This window comes from Lithobates pipiens, unplaced genomic scaffold (assembly GCF_037356315.1).
Source record: "Lithobates pipiens isolate NorthernLeopardFrog02 unplaced genomic scaffold, aLitPip1_a1.2 Scaffold_8, whole genome shotgun sequence".
NCBI lineage: Eukaryota > Metazoa > Chordata > Amphibia > Anura > Ranidae > Lithobates > Lithobates pipiens.
Genome location: NW_027507903.1, coordinates 397,294,361 through 397,310,284, shown reverse-complemented (window position 1 = coordinate 397,310,284; position 15,924 = coordinate 397,294,361).

Below are 15,924 nucleotides of genomic sequence, written 5' to 3'. Positions count from 1 at the left end.
TTTGCTCAGCAGTGGTTTTCTCCTTGAAACTCTGCCATGCAGGCCATTTTTGCCCAGTCTTTTCCTGATGGTGGAGGCATGAACGCTGACCTTAACTGAGTCAAGTGAGGCCTGCAGTTCCTTGGACGTTGTTGTGGGGTCTTTTGTGACCTCTTGGATGAGTCGTCGCTGCGCTCTTGGGGTAATTTTGGGCGGCCGGCCACTCCTGGGAAGGTTCACCACTGTTCCATGTCTTCGCCATTTGTGGATAATGGCTCTCGCTGTGGTTCGCTGGATTCCCAAAGCTTTGGAAATGGCTTTATAACCCTTTCCAGACTGATAGATCTCAATTACTTTCTTTCTCAATTGTTCCTGAATTTCTTTGGGTCTCGGCATGATGTGTAGCTTTTAAGGATCTTCTGGTGGACCTTACTGTGTCAAGCAGCTCCTATTTAAGTGATGCCTTGATTGTGAACAGGTGTGGCAATAATCAGGCCTGGGTGTGGCTATAGAAATTGAACTCAGGTGTGGACAACCACAGTTATAGTATGTTTTAACAAGGGGGGCAATCACTTTTTCACACAGGGCCATGATGGTTTGGATTTTTTTTCACCTTTAATAATAAACACCTTCATTTAGAAATTGCATTTTGAGTTTACTTGTGTTGTCCTTGACTATTGTTTAAATTGGTTTGATGTTCCAAAACACTTAAGTGTGACAAACATGCAAAGGAACAGGAAATGAGGAAGGGGGCAAACACTTTTTCACACCACTGTATCATTTTTTTGTGTTACCACAATAACATTATTATCTTGTATTTTTTATTAACCTCTTGTTAATTTGACATTGTCTTTTAGAAATGTACCTGCCTACTCACAAACAAACTGTCCTATTTGAATAAAAACCCATAGGCAAGTCTTTTCAGAAAAGAAAATCTCCATTTATTCAGGGTAACAAAATATAGAGGAAGGCAACGCTGGAGAAAATTTAGGAATTTGCAAAGCCTTTTGGCCCCCAAGGCACACATCAAGTCTCTGGAAAAGAAAATTGTTAGCTTGAGGAGTCCATATAATTTGGAGCACAACCTGGTCCGGGAATCTTAGAGATTAGGACCAGTAACAGATGACATATGTGTCCCCAGTCTGCTGTACTACACCAGCCTGCATCTTCTGTCATACCAGACTGAACCCAGGTCATCACTTTCTTCTCTTTGCTGCAGTCTCCCCTGCAGCCTTCCTTGGAGGCTGTGCCTCTGGAGGTGGACTTGTGGCAGGAAGTGGAGGAGGATGGACTTGCTCATATACATGGCAGTTCTCAGTCAGTTGTCCCCTCAACCTCTTCTGAAGGGCCTCAACAATAATTCCCTCACAGAGGAGGCGTTGGCCCCCCTCCAATTTCAGCAATCTATTTGCTAGCTAGCAGCCATAGGCCTCTTCAGCACCAGGGTGGCTCCCGAGGACATCGCTTGCTTCCCTAATGAGCCCAGTGCTGCCTCCTCTGTCATTGTCCCCTTCCTGGGCCTTTTGGCAGAGGGGAGGCATCTGGGATTGGGTGAGGATCCTACTGGGCCCGCTGACTTCCTGGCTAACACTGGGCCCACCCTCCTCCTGGCTAACACTGGGCCCACCCTCCTCCTGGCTGCCACTGGGCACGGCCTCCTCCTGGCTGCCACTGGGTTTAGGTTAGAGGGCACAGTAATCGGCCGTAGTAAACATTGTTCGCTCATTAACTACAATGTTTTGGGCAGATACAGGTTAAATACATTTGGTCATGCCTAAATATCTGTGTGCTAAAGTATACCTTTTGTTTCATTCTCATAGGGGAACAAAGACTTGGAGGACACCAATCAACAGAGGACAACAGGAAAACCCCCACCTGACAGAGAAGGGGAACTCCCAAAAACACCACACCCCGAGGATCTGGAGGAAGGAGAGGTAGAGGAAGTGGGCAAACTTGTCACCACAACAGGTGAGTGTCTGACACCCCAGCTTCAGGTAATATATTTATGCCTACATATTTATAATACATGTTTTTCCCAAAATGTTTAGGTGATTTGCTGGTTGTGGAAGAGCAAGCTCCAAAATTCACAAGTGCAAGTGCACAACTCCTAATCCAGGACATCATGACATGGAATCGTGAAATTAACATCATAAGAAAGAAATTAAATGTTCTTGAACAACAAATGAAGAACATGGTTGATGTGTTGGGGAGAATTTAAAAGATCTTCAAAATGCAACCATTTTAAGAACTGTTCTAAAAAAAACTATTTTTTTTGTAATTAGTAAAAGTCAAATATTAATGATGCACACTGTGTGTCAACATGTGCTATCTGCTATCAGGGGATTTCAATGTATACGTTTTGTGGATGCAACCCCTTCCTCCCAAATGAAGTAGGTGAGAGGAAGGGGTTGCACCCCCAAAACACGTCCATTGATCCCCCATGATGGAAGATAGCACATGTTGACATTAGGCATGGGATCAGGAGGTAAATACCCATTTTGACTCCCAAATTGTGTGCATCTTCAAAATTTGGCTTTTACTAGACGTACATTCATTTTCGTCAGAATGCATTTTTGTCCGAATTTCAAGTATTTTCGTTATTGTTTTAACAAACGATAACGCAAGTGCAGAATCCGAAAAACGAAAGCTCCAACATAAACAAATGCTTTATTTTCGTTTTCATTGTGACAACAGTTCGATATAGATAGGAGATTTGACATGACGCTGACAATAACAATCTGTGTCTATCGAACCTGTGGTCGAATGTGCCTAACCTTAACTCTATTAGTCCAGGATTATTCTACATAGAGAGAAAATATTCAACATAGAGAGAATAGATGGCTAGAATGGTATACAAAGCTTTCCAAAAGGTGAATTTCCCTCAAAATAATAGAAAACCCAGCCTTACTAATACACACTGTGGTGAATAGTTGTACATAATTACTTTACTACTACTACTGTTCCGAATTGGGTTTTCGGGGATGACTATCCAGATTTCCCAAATGTTAAAGTGTAAGTAAACCCTTCAATTGTTTTCAGTCAAGGAAGCTGCCATCTTGGCCTCTAATGATTCTTCAACTGCCATAATGCTGTACATGTGATCAGTTATGAAACCAGCCAATTGGATGGTTAGAAAGTTTGGTTAAGAGCACAACCAATGTGAAAGTTCCGGCATGCTGGGAATGTAAGTGTTTTTGAAACTGGGTTTACTACAGCTTTAATGCCGACATATGATGACAATACCAACAGAATAAACTGATGTTCATGGCTATGGGAAACAACCTTGGGTCCTCGCCCTCCAAGGCGCAGGTTGTTTCCGTTGGGGCGTCAGGAGAGCGGTGACCTATCTAGATAAGTATAAAAAGACTTAAGCCCCATATACACTATAAGATTTTCTGCTAATTTTTTTTCCTTCAGGTTTACCAAAACCATATAATATGAGGTCAAACCTTAGGAGTTTCAATGTGCATGCAATCTGACAGGCCCTTGCACTACATGGTTTTGGTAAATCTGAAGACAAAAATCAGCACAAAATCTAATAGTGTGTATGGGGCTTAAAGTCATATTTCTATGCTGTATGTCACCGTGATAGCATTTATGTCTGAAGCAATTACCACTGCTTAAGATTCAACTAGTGATGCATTATTCACTCCTGAGATAGTGGCCGTTATATCCTTGTTTTCTTTATTTATTTTTTCTGTTATCACCAAAAATTTTCCAATAAAAACGTATAGAAATTAAAAAGGAAATGTGTCATTTGAATATGCACCCCTTATTGGTGGAAGGTGGCCGGTAACGCCCATGTGTTATCCATACTTAACATCACGTTGGGGATAATTAAAGTGGGACAATGTATCATATAGACATGTGCATTCATTTTTGTCCGACTGCATTTTTGTCCGAATTTCAGCTATTTTGGTTATCATTTTAACAAACGATAACTAAAGTGCAGAATCCGAAAAACGAAAGATCCGACATAAACAAATGCTTTATTTTCATTTTCGTTGTGACAACAGTTCGATATAGATAGGAGATTCGACATGATGCTGACAATAACAATCTGTGTATATCGAACCTGTGGTCGAATGTGCCTAACCTTAACTCTATTAGTCCAGGATTATTCTACATAGAGAGAAAAGATTCGACATAGAAAAGATCACTGCTGGAATTGGGTAGGGGAAGTAAAATAAAAATGTTGATGATGAATGTTATTGGCTGATAGTAACCAAAGAGGAGGAGCAGTAAAATAGCTAGAACTAAGTACACACGTACAGCCAACTTACTTTCACTTACGATTGCTAGCAGAGAGAGACACACACTGAATCATTTCAGAAGACAGTCAATCTTAGCTGGTCCGTTTGTCAGAGAACCTAAATTATTTAGCAATTAAGCGTAAGCACAGCAGCAGAACAATAGTGAAGCAAGCTACAGTTCAACTTAACTTTTTTTATAATAATCTGCTGCTATTGTGTTAGTGTTGTGAACCTGATAGTGATACTAGTGTTGTGATAGTCTTAGAGGCTGCCCGTGTTGGGGGGGGGGGGGGGGGGTTTATTATTATAGATTCTATATTATAGATTGAGATTCTATATAGATTCTATATACCCCATCTTGTTACCTGTCTGATCAGTGATCACTATCACCAATCCATTTTCTGTTTGAACTATATACATAAAACATGAACGACAAATATTCGACAAAGCAGCAAAAAACATACAAACTTCGAATCTTTGGCTTATGGTGTCTGTCGAAAGTTCTAAGAAGATTCAACAGAGCAGATAAACTATATGGAGTCATACAGTTTAGCTGCTCCGTCGAATCTTCTTTGAACATTCAACACCATAAGCCTCCAATGACAGATTTGACCTTAATTAATTTGGATTTTCGGACGAATGCAATTTTTAACAAAAAACAAAATTAATAAAAATGAATTTCGGGAGTAACTAAATAAATGAATTTTTTCGGACAAAAAATAAATTCCGAAACAAAATATTGCAATGTGCACATGTCTAGCTTTTACAGGGGTGACATCAGCCCATCTGGTGAAAGCAATACAACAGACATTTAGGACATACTATAATGTCTGATATTGCCTTCCGGTTTTCTACGTTGAACTTTGCAAGTCCCAGAGTTTTGTATGTTGTGTTTTGAACAAAAAAAAACAAAAATGTAAAAAAAATCGAAAAAAAGTAATTTTGTGTTTACAGTGACAATGGGGCTTATTTACTAAAATAAAATCCACCTGGCACTACAAGTGCACTAGGAGAACCTAGGAGATCGCCAAAAACAAACACAAACAATAAAGACAATTCAAGATTTTATAAGATATTGTTTTTTTTTTTTTATTAAAACATTTTTTAGACATTGTCTGGCATAATATGGTTGACTTTGTAGTCTGCCATATGGATTGCTATCAGAAACAGGCAGAACAGCCGGTTTTTAAAAACCCTCCTATCCGGGGGGGAGGGTCCTTTGGGGGAATGGCCTCATCAGGTGCTTGCCCAGATGAAACGCTTCATCAGCAAGAAAGGAGTACTAGGAGAAAGGATAAAGAACGGGAGTCTTTCCATGCTGTCCGCATCAGGTGGCAATGCCAGGCCACCAGTCTGGAGACGTTGGTAAAACTCTGTCTGGGCAAAGACTCCTGCATCCGACATCTGGCCAATCTCCCCATGTCCACAAAGAGGAACTCATATTGTGCCAACACAACTGCCATTAACACTATACTATTAAACCCCTTATAGTTATAATAGTAAGACCCCGAATGGGGTGGTGGCACGATGTGGACGTGCTTCCCATCTATAGACCCTCCACAGTTGGGAAAGTCCCAATGGTCGCAAAAGGGGAGGCTACAGTCTGCCATTCCTGTGGCGTTGAAGGGAACTATGGAGTCAAAACAGAAAGAAAAATATAATTACTTTTGCACATAACATTGCAAGCAGATTAAACAAAAACATTCTTGGCCTACAACAGTATAAAAAATGTTTTAAGGAGTATTTCCAGACAAAAATCGAAGGTCCACTTATCATATTCCTCCCCCTCGATGGTCCATTGTAAAAATTTTAGGGGGGGGGGGGTTGAGGTGACTTCTGCAGGATCTGAATGATGGCAGAACAGGTCTCTGTAATAAATATCCCCAGAGCCTAAGAAGAGGCGCCTGTAGAGACCTTGAGGTCCTGTAGACTTCTCCCAGTCGCCAAGTACCGCAAGGTGGTGACTAGCCTCTGCTCCGGAGTAATGGCTTGCCACATGCAAGTGTCCTGCTTCCTAATATAAGGGGTGAGTAAATCCAACAGACGGTGAAAAACAGGGTCCGTCATCCTGAGAAAATTCCTGAAATCATCAGGATTATTCTCCTGGATCTCACGAAGCAAAGGCATGTGCAAGAATTGGTCTCGCTGGAGTAAACAATTCTTGGTCCATGAACTCCTCCCTACCCTGTTCATGGAGTGGACTTTGGTCAAAGTATAAACCCCAACACCAAGCCCCCATACAGCATGAACTCTACGAGGAGCACATACCCACAACATGGTTTCAAAACGGTCGGCTGGGCAGAACGAACTTAACAGAATGCACTGAAGAACAGCAAGGCCTGTGAAGAGAGAGCTGAAAATCAGCATCGAGAGGACAAAAACACACTGAAAAACAGATACGAACTGACTGCACGCACTGAAAACCAGATACAAACCCACAAGCACAAACTGAACAGCAGTAAAATGATCTGAAAAAGCAGGAGTCTGAAAAGCGCAAATCGCCTCTAACCAAACTTCTACTAACACAAGATTAGCAGAAGGAGCCGAAACGGTGGCACACTGAGTATTGAACTTTCTTTTTCTAGTCCCATCATATGTGTTGTATGTCACAGCGTTCTTGATGGTCGGACTTTGGTGTGATCATGTGTACGCAAGACAGCTTAGTCATAACTCCGTCGGTTAAACCTTCAGAGTTTATGCCCGACGGGAAAACCGGTCGTGTGTACAGGGCATGACTTTCCCTAGTATACCCAAGATACAGGTTCACTTTAAACATTGTGCAATTTCTGCAATTCCATCTCCTGCCCTGGCTCTTTAAATAGAATTTATCCTTAGAATCTGAAGAAATATTTCGGATATGCATATTAAACATTTAATTTACTGCTACATATGATTTTGCACCATATGGTGGTTTTGGTTGCTAATTTTCCAGGTTATTATTTTCAAATCACAGCAAAATATGTGCAAGTCACATGAATTAAAATAATCCTAAAATAGTATGGCTGGAAATGAACGCAGTCAATTAGTGTGACAGCACTTTGATTCCTTCATGATAAGCAGCTCATAATTTCATAAATAGTTTACTTGAGTGGTTATTTTAACCACTTGCCGACCGCCGCACGTCGATATACGTCGACAGAATGGCACGGGCAGGCATATGGGCGTATATATACGTCCCTGCCTTCCCGCGGGTGGGGGGCCCGATTGGGCCCCCCCCCCCGGTGCCTGCGGCGGTCGGTATTCATTCGGGAGCGATCCGGGATGAGGGGGCGGCCATTCATTCATGGCCACCCCCTCGCGATCGCTCCCGACGAATAGAAATGCTCCGTGACATCACTTCCTCTCCTGTAATGTAAACACAGGAGAGGAAGTGATGTAATCTCTCCTCCGTGTCGGTATTTTTCGTTCCGGCACCGAGGAGAGAGGATCGGTGAGTTGCACCAACACGACACTACACAGTAGAACATGCCAGGCACACTCACACCCCCCCTTCACCCCCCGATCACCCCCCCCCCCAATTACCCCTGCCCCCCCAGTCACAGTGACACCAATTGCATTTTTTTTTTTTTTTTTGCATTGGTGTCATTTGTGACTGTAATAACTGTTAGGGCAGTTAGGGTTAGCCCCCTTTAGTTCTAATGTACCCCCCTAACCCCCCCAATAAAGGTTTAACCCCGTGATCACCCCCCGTCGCCAGTGTCACTAAGGCTGGGTTCACATTGCAGCGGTTTATGAGAACGGATGTGATTCGCACCGCACTGCAGTGCAAATCACATCCGATCTCTGTGCGATTCGAGTTCAGCCATACAGATAGTATGGCTGAATTCGTGCCGCACCCGCCGCAAATTCGCACGGGACCCTTTTTTTGGTCCGCAGCAGAATCGGATCGCATGGGTGTTCACACCATGCGATCCGAGTTTGCAGATTGCACTGCGATATGCGAAGTGATCTGGGGGTGGCATTAACATTTCACTGACACTCCCAGCAGTTCGCATAGGGCAGTGTGAACTGCCGCCGGGAGGTATGCGATGCGGGAACCCGCCGTGGATTCGTGGCGTTCCCGCATCGCTCCAGTGTGAACCCAGCCTAATAAGCGATCATTTTTCTGATCGCTGTATTAGTGTCACAGGTGACGCTAGTTAGGCAGGTAGGTATTTAGGTTCGCCGCAACTTTTTAAAGCGCCAGGGACCCCCATATACTACCGCATAAAGCCCCCTGATTGCCCCCTAGTTAACCCTTTCACCAGTGATCACCATATAACTGTTACAGGTGACGCTGGTTGGTTAGTTATTTTTTTATAGTTTCAGGGCACCCGCCATTTATTACCTAATAAAGGTTTAACCCCCTGATCACCCGGCGGGTGTCATTTGTGACTGTAATAACTGTTAGGGCAGTTAGGGTTAGCCCCCTTTAGTTCTAAGGTACCCCCCTAACCCCCCCAATAAAGGTTTAACCCCGTGATCACCCCCCGTCGCCAGTGTCACTAAGGCTGGGTTCACATTGCAGCGGTTTATGAGAACGGATGTGATTCGCACCGCACTGCAGTGCAAATCACATCCGATCTCTGTGCGATTCGAGTTCAGCCATACAGATAGTATGGCTGAATTCGTGTCGCACCCGCCGCACCCGCCACAAACTCGCACGGGACCCTTTTTTTGGTCCGCAGCAGAATCGGATCGCATGGGTGTTCACACCATGCGATCCGAGTTTGCAGATTGCACTGCGATATGCGAAGTGATCTGGGGGTGTCATTAACATTTCACTGACACTCCCAGCAGTTCGCATAGGGCAGTGTGAACTGCCGCCGGGAGGCATGTGATGCGGGAACCCGCCGCGGATTCGTGGCGTTCCTGCATCGCTCCAGTGTGAACCCAGCCTAATAAGCGATCATTTTTCTGATCGCTGTATTAGTGTCACAGGTGACACTAGTTAGGCAGGTAGGTATTTAGGTTCGCCGCAGCTTTTTATAGCGCCAGGGACCCCCATATACTACCGCATAAAGCCCCCTGATTGCCCCCTAGTTAACCCTTTCACCAGTGATCACCATATAACTGTTACAGGTGACGCTGGTTGGTTAGTTATTTTTTTATAGTTTCAGGGCACCCGCCATTTATTACCTAGTCTCACTAGTGTACCCCTAAATTTAGGGGTGTCTACTTTCCAAAATGGGGTCATTTGGGGGGGGTTTGTGCCATCTTGGCATTTTATGGCCTTCAAAACTGTAACGCCCTTAGAAAGCCTGAAGGCGGTGCTTGGTTTTCGGGGCTCCGTACGCGGCTAGGCTCCCAAAAAGTCCCACATATGTGGTATCCCCGTACTCAGGAGAAGCAGTAGAATTTATTTTGGGGTGTCATTTCACATATGCCCATGGCATGCGTGAGCAATATATCATTTAGTGACAACTTTGTGGAAAAAATAACTAAAAAAAAAAAGTTTGTAATTTTCCCGCAACTTGTGGCAAAATATAAAATATTCCATGGACTCAACATGCCTCTCAGCAAATAGCTTGGGGTGTCTACTTTCTAAAATGGGGTCATTTGTGGGGGTTTTGTGCCATCTTGGCATTTTATGGCCTTCAAAACTGTAATAGGTAGTGAGGAGTGAAGTCAAATATTTACGCCCTTAGAAAACCTGAAGGCGGTTCTTGGCTTTCGGGGCCCCGTACGCAGCTAGGCTCCCAAAAAATCCCACACATGTGGTATCCCCGTACTCAGGAGAAGCAGCAGAATTTATTTTGGGGTGTCATTTCACATATGCCCATGGCATGTGTGAGCAATATATCATTTAGTGACAACTTTATGAAAAAAAAAATAAAAATTAAAGTTTGTAATTTTCCCGCAACTTGTGGCAAAATATAAAATATTCCATGGACTCAACATGCCTCTCAGCAAATAGCTTGGGGTGTCTACTTTCTAAAATGGGGTCATTTGTGGGGGTTTTGTGCCATCTTGGCATTTTATGGCCTTCAAAACTGTAATAGGTAGTGAAAAGTGAAATCAAAAATTTACGCCCTTAGAAAGCCTGAAGGCGGTGCTTGGTTTTCGGGGCCCCGTACGCGGCTAGGCTCCCAAAAAGTCCCACATATGTGGTATCCCCGTACTCAGGAGAAGCAGTAGAATTTATTTTGGGGTGTCATTTCACATATGCCCATGGCATGCGTGAGCAATATATCATTTAGTGACAACTTTGTGGAAAAAATAAATAAAATAAAAAAGTTTGTAATTTTCCCGCAACTTGTGGCAAAATATAAAATATTCCATGGACTCAAAATGCCTCTCAGCAAATAGCTTGGGGTGTCTACTTTCTAAAATGGGGTCATTTGTGGGGGTTTTGTGCCATCTTGGCATTTTATGGCCTTCAAAACTGTAATAGGTAGTGAGGAGTGAAGTCAAATATTTACGCCCTTAGAAAACCTGAAGGCGGTTCTTGGCTTTCGGGGCCCCGTACGCAGCTAGGCTCCCAAAAAATCCCACACATGTGGTATCCCCGTACTCAGGAGAAGCAGCAGAATTTATTTTGGGGTGTCATTTCACATATGCCCATGGCATGTGTGAGCAATATATCATTTAGTGACAACTTTGTGAAAAAAAAAATAAAAAAAAATTAAAGTTTGTAATTTTCCCGCAACTTGTGGCAAAATATAAAATATTCCATGGACTCAACATGCCTCTCAGCAAATAGCTTGGGGTGTCTACTTTCTAAAATGGGGTCATTTGTGGGGGTTTTGTGCCATCTTGGCATTTTATGGCCTTCAAAACTGTAATAGGTAGTGAGAAGTGAAATCAAAAATTTACGCCCTTAGAAAGCCTGAAGGCGGTGCTTGGTTTTCGGGGCCCCGTACGCAGCTAGGCTCCCAAAAAGTCCCACATATGTGGTATCCCCGTACTCAGGAGAAGCAGCAGAATTTATTTTGGGGTGTCATTTCACATATGCCCATAGCATGTGTGAGCAATATATCATTTAGTGACAACTTTGTGTAAAAAAAAAAAAAATTATTTTTTTTGTCATTATTCAATCGCTTGAGGCAAAAAAATAAAATATTCAATGGGCTCAACATGCCACTTATCAATTTCCTTAGGGGGTCTACTTTCCAAAATGGGGTCATTTGGGGGGGTTTTGTACTGCCCTGCCATTTTAGCACCTCAAGAAATGAGATAGGCAGTCGTAAACTAAAAGCTGCGTAAATTCCAGAAAACGTACCTTAGTTTGTAGATGTGACAACTTTTGCGCAAACCAATAAATATACAGTTATTGACTTTTTTTTTACCAAAGACATGTGGCTGAATACATTTTGGCCTAAATGTATGACTAAAATTGAGTTTATTGGATTTTTCTAATAACAAAAAGTAGAAAATATCATTTTTTTTCAAAATTTGCGGTCTTTTTACGTTTATATCGCAAAAAATAAAAATCGCAGAGGCAATCAAATACCATCAAAAGAAAGCTCTATTTGTGGGAAAAAAAGGACGCAAATTTTGTTTGGGTACAACATTGCATGACCGCGCAATTACCAGTTAAAGCAGCGCAGTGCCAAATTGGAAAAAGACCTCTGGTCATTGACCAGCAAAATGGTCCGGTCTGAAAGTGGTTAATGACTATTTTGGATCATTTCATGTATAGAGTACCATGTAAAGAATAGCAAAGTTAGAGTCTTTTTTTATGAGTAATTTCATCACTGAGTGACTACATTATAAAATGGGCTGTTACATTTTGTGAATTTGATACAATTTTCACATAAAGGACTGATATTGACAGCTCTAAATTGTGGAATAAGGAGACCTCTAGTGGTATCATTGAAAATGAACATACAAATCAGTCCTATTAAATCCAGATTCACGCCCCATCATATAGACTTCCTTAAATAACTGTGGTTCACAGTCAGTATATCAATATGCTGCTTTAGTGCTATATTATTTGTTTTTTAAATAAAAGAAAAAACAAAATGGAATCCTTCTGGATTTTAACTTTTAATAAAATATGAGATAGCTTGAGTTTAGCGATAATTAGAGATTAGAGAGGAGTCTTGCATAAGATTAATTCAACAATGGGCGATTTTTTAAAACTTTACTGATATGGGGGGAAAAAAACAACAGTTTTTCTACATCCTGGTGCCACTAGGCTTACAGATTGCATGCCATACTTATTTTCACCCATCCTTCCTTCCAGTCAGAAATAAGTGGTTGTGTTATCAAACACACTCCATATTAAAGCGGTAATAAACTCTAAATAAATAAAAAGTTCCCCCCTGTAAATGTAAGGCACTGTAAGGCATAATGTGGTAGTATGCATTACATACTAGCACATTATTAAGCACTTAAGGACCAGGCCTCTTTTTCAGATTTGGTGTTTACATGTTTAAAACAGTTTGTTTTTTTGCTAGAAAATTACTTAGAACCCCCAAACATTATATATTTTTTTTTTCTAACAGCATAGAGAATAAATGGTGGTCATTGTTAAGGCCCATACACACGATCAGACTTTTTGACAACAAACATGCAAATTAGCTGTTTTGGAGCAACATCCGACCGCGTGTACGCTCCATCAGACAAACTTTTTTGGTTTTCATCTGACTTTTGTTGGCTGTGCGAACAGACAAACTTTCTGGCAACAAAAGTCCGATGGAGCAAAGTCTGATCGTGTGTACAGAAAACCATAGGACTTTTGTACAAAGTACAAACAAGCATGCTCAGAACCAATGCAAAAGATCAGACAACAATACAGAAGTTGACCAAAGGTGGCGGTAAAGAGCATAAAAACCACGTGATTTGGTGAAAGTTGGCTGAAAAAGTCCTGCTGTGTGTATGCAATACAAGTTCAGGGCCGACGCCCTTTGTACAAAAATCCAAGGGAAAGTTTGTACAAAGTCCTATCATGTGTATGAGGCTTTACAAGTGCACTTTTTTGGGGGAAAAAATTCGCTTTTTTGAATAAAAAAAATAAGACAGCAGTAAAATTAACCCAATTTTTTTATATTGTGAAAGATAATGTTACACCGAGTAAATTGATACCCAACATGTCACGCTTCAAAATTGTGCCCGCTCGTTGAATAGTGTCAAACTTTTACCCTCAAAAATCTCCATAAGGGACATTTAAAAAATTCTGCAGGTGTCATGTTTTGCGTTACAGAGGAGGTCTAGGGTAAGAATTATTGCTCTCGCTCTACCGATCGCGGCGATACCTCACATGTGTGATTTAACCGCCGTTTTCACATGCGGGCACTACTCACGTATGCGTTCGCTTCTGTGCACGAGCTCGATGGGACGGGGTGTTTTAAAAAAAAATAAAAAATCTTATTTATTTTACTTGATTTAATTTATTTTTACACTTTAAAAAAAAAAAAAGGATCACCTTTATTCCTATTACAAGGAATGTAAACATCCCTTGTAATAGAAAAAAGCATGACAGGTCCTCTTAAATATGAGATCTGGGGTCAAAAAGTCCTCAGATCTCATATTTGGACTTAAATGCAATAAAACAAAAAAACAAAAATGTAATTTGAAAAAATGACATTGAAAAAAATTTACCTTTAAGAGGTATGGGCAGAAGTGACGTTTTGATGTTGCTTCCGCCCTCCTATGGTATAGAGACGAGTGGGGGCCATCTTAGCCTCACTCGTCTCCATACCCAGCAGAAGAAAGGACCTGATCGCCTCCCCGCTACCGACGGCTCCGGTAAGTGGCGGAGGGCACGGGACAGCGGCAGGAGGGGGGTGGCACCTCTCCCGCCGCTGATAACTGTGATCTCGCGGCGAACCCGCCGTGGAGACCACTGTTATCGCACACAGGACCACCTCCTGTAAAGAGGGATATCTTGCTTGTGGCAGCAGCTGCTGCCATTACCAAGATATCCCTCTTCAAAATACCAACGTATATCTACATGAGGCAGTCCTTAAGTGGTTAAAGGAGAAGTCCAGCCTTTGCTCGTTTGGCTGGGCTTCTCCTATAGATCACAGGAGCGCAATTAGTTTTGCACTCCTGTGACTCATTTTCAGCAGAGATCTGGATCCGCCAGGTGCCTGGACTGATGCCCGTCTCAGCCTCTCAGCAAGCCGCTGAGAGGCTGAGATGGCCGCTCCCCACCCCTCCACAGCTCAGCACTTCAGTAAGTGAGGGGGGTCAGAGCGGTCTGCTCAGGGAGCTGTGAGAGCCTAGCCATCGGCGGTGTTCGATCACTCGGTTCTCAGTGCAGAGGCGCCGGGGAACAGATGCAGCATCAGTCCGATGCTGCATCCACCTAGGTAAATATGAAACAAAAAACAAAACAAAAACAAAGCCCTCCAGCGGTGCGCTGTCATCACTGTAGGTGCTTCAATCCACACCCGGACTTCCTTTCGGGTTCATCCCTTGTGGCCCCTTGACTGGTCCAAGCTGTGATGACATCACTCCCATGCATGCGTGCGAGAGTTTTAGCTGCAGCACACAGCTCTAAAGGAACGAGCGGGTATGCAATTGCTTCAGTGCGCATGCGCCGGGGACGTCACTGGCTGCTGCTGGCTATAACAGAGTATTTTTAGGAGATATTCTTTTTTCCCACAGGTAAGCTTTATTATAAGCTTACCTGTAAGTAAAAATAATGAATGAGAGTTTACTACTACTTTATTTCAGGGCAGGCTATTTCAGTGCATTAGTGCAGTAAGTACTCAAGTTAGTAGTAAGCACTTAAGTTAAAGTGCACCAAACCCTGACTTCCATCCCCCCGAAATCATGTCTTGGAAGCCAACAAGGAGAGGCAGACGTTACCATGGCACTGTGAGGGGGCCAGCAGTGTGTCCACTGGCAAAAGTAGACATGGTTCGTCTACAGGCAGGGCATCATTTACTCTATTTAATGATGTTGCCTGTGCTATCCAGCCACAGCATGCAGGAGGTGGTGGACTGGCTTTCTAAACAATCATCATCCTCCTCATCCTCCCAAGTATGGACTAGTGCACAGTCCACCACAGCTGCCAGAGTGGCTTATTTTGCCCCCTTGTCCACAGCTACCTCTGCCATAGCCCCAGCATTAGGCATGGAGGAGTCAGCTGAGTTATTTGAACACAGCGTCAGCCACTTGCTCCTTGATGAAGCACAGCCATTACTTGATTTAGATCTTGGTTCTGATGTTGAGGAAGGTTGGGGAAGGAACATGAGCCTACAGAGAGGGGAGAACACTGATAAACAACAAATTGGCAGTCATGTTCTCCCAGCCGCAGTGTATTGCCAAGTTGGCTCCAGTGATGATCAGGATGGAGGGGATTGTGATAATGAAGTCACTGATGTGATTTGGGTACCTGATAGAGCAGAGGAGGAAAGTGAGGGTGAGGCACAACCCCAACGAGGCAACTATCATGGAAAAGTAGAGCAGCCACCCTATTCCAGCAGATTGTGGAGTTGTTATCTCCTGGCCCACTTCAAACAGCTCAGCTGTCTGGGCCTTTTTTAGCAGCCTTTCACACTGTTGCAAATTGTGTCAATCTGTGCCCATCAGTGATGCCAGTCAGTGCTGCCTTACACTGCCCATCAGTGCCACCCATCAGTGCTGCCTATCTGTGCCACCTATCATTGCCATAAGTGCCGCCTATCAGTGCCCATCAGTGCCAGCTATCCGTGCCGCCTATCAGTGATCATCAGTGCTGCATATTAGTGCCTCCTCATTAGTGACATCTCATCAGTGCCCCTCAGTGCTATCTCATCAGTGGCCATCAGTGCTGCCA